The sequence below is a fragment of the Pseudoliparis swirei genome, chromosome 12, assembly GCF_029220125.1.
Source record: "Pseudoliparis swirei isolate HS2019 ecotype Mariana Trench chromosome 12, NWPU_hadal_v1, whole genome shotgun sequence".
Taxonomy (NCBI): Eukaryota; Metazoa; Chordata; class Actinopteri; order Perciformes; family Liparidae; genus Pseudoliparis; species Pseudoliparis swirei.
In genome coordinates this window covers 19,579,746-19,584,075 of record NC_079399.1, presented here as the reverse complement: position 1 = coordinate 19,584,075, position 4,330 = coordinate 19,579,746, and the positions used below count along the sequence as shown (strand labels likewise).

General features: G+C 41.7%; 1 long non-coding RNA gene across 1 annotated transcript; it reads left to right on the top strand.

The window, feature by feature from the left end:
- Window positions 1-1,623: 1,623 nt before the first annotated feature.
- Window positions 1,624-2,958, top strand: LOC130202322 (uncharacterized). Its single transcript, XR_008833331.1, has 2 exons — window positions 1,624-2,252; window positions 2,606-2,958. It is a non-coding gene; the product is annotated as an uncharacterized LOC130202322 (long non-coding RNA).
- Window positions 2,959-4,330: the final 1,372 nt, after the last annotated feature.

Genomic DNA, 4,330 nt, shown 5'->3' with positions numbered 1-4,330 from the left:
CCCTCCTAGACCGTTCATCAAGAAATGACTCCTCCCATACAAATACCCGAAAGGTGATAGGCCACTTCATGTCAGAGCTGCATCTTTGCGATATCTGGAGAATTAGAAATCCCACCACACTAGAATATTCATGCCACTCAAACACACACAAAACACAATCCCGCATAGATTATTTTTTAATCTCTGAGTCTCTGGTGGCCAATATACAGGACTGTGGGCACAAAGGCAGTTATTTCAGATCATGCCCTACTGTTTTTGCATTACCGCCTTACTCCACATCCCAGGGGCCAAACAGTGTGGAGGCTTAGCCCGAAATGGCTCCATGATCAGAAGTTTCTCAACACGGTGGAAAGAAATATCTAGCTTTTCTTTGCTACAAATACAGACGAAACCTCAGCATCTATTAGATGGGAAGCCTTCAAATCCTATATTAGAGGTGTGATGATCTCTTATACCAGTAACATTGCAAATAAGACGCATCTCCTTATGACTGAACTTGAGCGAGATATTAAAGACCTAGAAAGGGAGCTCTCAGTGAATAATACACCGGAGAATTTCCAGAGGCTCTCAGAAGTAAGGGCTAAATATAATGAGATTACAGCAAGTAAGGCCTTAAACAGTATCACTCGGTTAAAGCAGACTTACTATGATCAGGGAGAATCATCGGGCAAATTACTAGCATGGCGGATTAAAACACTGCAAAATGAAAGAGCTATCACTGAGATTGAAACTGAAAGCGGGACAACAACTAATCAGACAGAAATTAACAGAGCCTTTCAAAAATATGATATAAACCTTTATACGTCAGACTCCGGATACTAATGATGACCTTCCCTCCATTTTGGATCAGCTTTCCATTCCAACCTTAGAGGAGATGGTAAAAGAGGAGCAAGACTCTCCCATTACAAAGGAACTGTTTGAAGCGCTGTCCCATATGAACGGAGGAAAAGCATCAGGTCCTTCTGGACTACCCATTGACATCTACAAGCGCTTTGGGGAGAAGCTTGTGCCACCACTCTTCGATATGTTAGTTGAATCAATTGAAGCTGAACATTTACCGCCCTCCCTATCCAATGCCTTAATAACACTGATTTTAAAGCCAGATAAACCCCACATAAAATGTTGTTCATATCGTCCTATTTCACTAATAAATTCAGATGCTAAGATTATAGCAAGAGTGTTTGCGAGACGTCTTGAAAACCATCTTCCGTCTCTGATTGCCTCTGACCAAAATGGTTTTATAAAGGGTCGTCAAGGTTTCCATAACAGGGTGTCCGCGGGTCCTTAAAAAGTCTTAAAAAGTCTTAAATTGCTTTTCCTAAAAATAAGGCCTTAAAAAGTCTTAAATTGTCTTAAATCCAGATTGGATTGGTCTTAAATTTTTTGGGTGTCATGTCCAGGGGTTTTCCTGGGTCAAAATGGGTCTTCGGTGCTCCCAAAAAATATGTTGTACGCTGCTTGCACCGTCTATTTGTGCAGGTCGGGCTGTTGAGTGATCAGCAGCTGTCCGCTCGGTCCATTCGCGCACCTCACAGTTGCGTATTGATCAGACAAGAAGACACGCTTATCAACTCCAGTGTTTTCCCTATAACAGGGTGAAAGCCCCCGCAAAAAATTCTCGGCTCGCGCGACAGAGCGATGTGCGCGCCGGCATCGAAGCTCTGCCGTGATGCGCGCACACGGGTGAGCACCGTGTATTCGGTCCTATCAATCCCCTACAACGTGAAGCATCGGCTACTTTAGAAAACATGGCAGGATGCAAGTTCAACAACGGCTTGAAAAGAACGAGTGTTTCTGGTCACGGTGGGTGAAATGCTTCTGAATCTGCGTTATGTGTCGCGAGACTTCCAGCGGTGGAATCTCACGTGCAGAGCAAGAAGCACAGAGACTAGCGAAGGCCGCCAGCAGCCCGCGGGGCTAGCTGCTGCTCCGCCGCTAGCTGCTGCTCCGCCGCTAGCTCCTGCTCCGCCGCTAGCTCCTGCTCCGCCGCTAGCTCCTGCTCCGCCGCCCGCAACGACGTCAACTACAACGCTGGAGGTCACCGGAGGAAATCCAGCGCCTTGCAACAAAGAGCTCATCACCGAAGACCAACGCTGCAGTGCGTTCTTCATTCTGTTCCACGAGACTCTGGACCAGACCACCGCGAGCAGACAGCTGGACTTCATGTGCGTTATTGGTGAAATGACCACGTCCAGTCAGGATCCTGTGGAGCTCATGGGCCATGACACCAGGACCTACTTCAGCACCTCAAAGTAAGTCTAACATAAATATATGTATTAACTATCCTCTTGTATATGAGTATGTGTTTCATATAGTTAAGCTTTACTCATGTGTCAAGTTAATAACAGCTATGCATAGGCGCACTACACATGAATTAGACTAATTAAAAATAGTTTTAGAATGGTAGTAAGTAGAGTGGTGTTTACCTGTCAATATGTCTACATAGTGTTCACTAGGCTCAAGGGATGGCTCGCGTTGCTTAATTTGTAAAAATAGTATTCATTCCTATTTATCCAGTCTGACATTAATCTGAAGTGGTGGTGTCATAAGAGATGTGGTGACTGTTGTTTGGCTAATGTCTGCCTTTTTTCTTTCTTTTTTCCAGGAGAATGGACCAAATGTCAACTGGAAGTTTTTATATTAATACAGTTTGAAAAGGATTGTTTTCCTAGTATATTCACAAAAGCTCAGGAGTAGACATGAACCTGTGCACAAACATCCATCACATAGAGACATGAGAACTCACACTCACTCACCCACACACACATACATTCTATTATGTAAATGTATTAGCATTTTAAAAGCAGCTGGAAATGTTATTTGTTATTTTATGGATTTTTTTTGTTCAAAAGGAACTATGTTGCATGTATTTTTTAAATATATTTACTTAATTTGAGAGACATTTGTTCATGGGACTTAAATGTTCTGAAAATGTATTAATAAATATAATTTACAACAGCAATGACATTTGTGTTATCCTTTTGCATTACACCATACTGTTAATTTTGAACAGACATCAGTGTGTTTACTTTGAATTAATTAATTTAGATTAATGTATATTTCCATCGTAAATTAGGTCTTAAATTTTATTTAGACGTGGTCTTAAAAAGTCTTAAAAAGTCTTAAATTTCACTGGTTTATTCCTGTAGACACCCTGCATAATATTCGAAGACTACTAAATATTATAGATGTGAGGAAGGAAAGCCCAGACACAGCAATAGTCTCCCTGGATGCCGAAAAAGCATTTGACAGGGTGGAACACAATTATCTTTTTGGAGTGCTTCGGAGGTTTGGGTTTGGTGAATACATCTGTAAGTGCGTGAAAATGCTATATCACTCCCCAAGTGCATCAGTCATGACAAACTTTGTAACCTCCCAACCCTTCAAACTCCAACGAGGGACCCGACAGGGGTGCCCCCTTTCGCCCCTTCTGTTCGCATTAGCAATCGAGCCACTTGCAATAGCAATTAGACAAAACAGCAGTATAACAAGTATCAGAATAGGGAATGTGGAGAATAAAATAGGACTATTCGCCGACGACATAGTTTTATTCCTTACTCAACTAAAGAGATCTATTCCAAATCTCCTTAGATCAATAAATACTTATGGATCAATTTCAGGATATAAACTGAATGAATCTAAGTCAAATATCCTCTTTCTTAAACAATCAGAGAGAAGTTGCCCCCCAATACAAACCACATTTAAGAATACATCCAGTTTTACTTATTTGGGGATCAAAATTACTCATTCAACAGAGGACCTTGTATCCACTAACTATAGCCCAGTGATATCAGGAGTAACTAATCTTATTAACAGATGGACAACAATGCCAATTTCAATGATTGGCAGGATTAATATCCTCAAAATGAACGTCCTACCCAAATTTCTTTACTTATTCCAATGTATACCACTTCCACCTCCAACAAACTTCTTCCCAAATATGACTAAAATCTTCAGAAATTTCATATGGAGTAACAGACGAGCAAGATTACGCCTCTCTCTACTATACCTGCCATATGACAAGGGAGGGTTGAAACTCCCCAACCTCAAATGGTACTACTGGGCATGCCAGCTTTGGACAACCTCCTTCAGGTTCGGATCCAGTTCATCCCTCTCATGGGTGGCCATGGAAAGAGAGACTTCATCCAACATACCTCTTCATATGTATCTATACTCAGATAAGCCAGATAAACTAAAGAAATTCACAGGTAACCCATTTGTTTCCAACTCCATTCGTTCTTGGCATGAAGTTCATGAATACCTAAAGGTTCCCCTAAATCTATCGCAGTTCACACCCATTTGGGGAAACAACAATTTCCTTCCAGGGGCT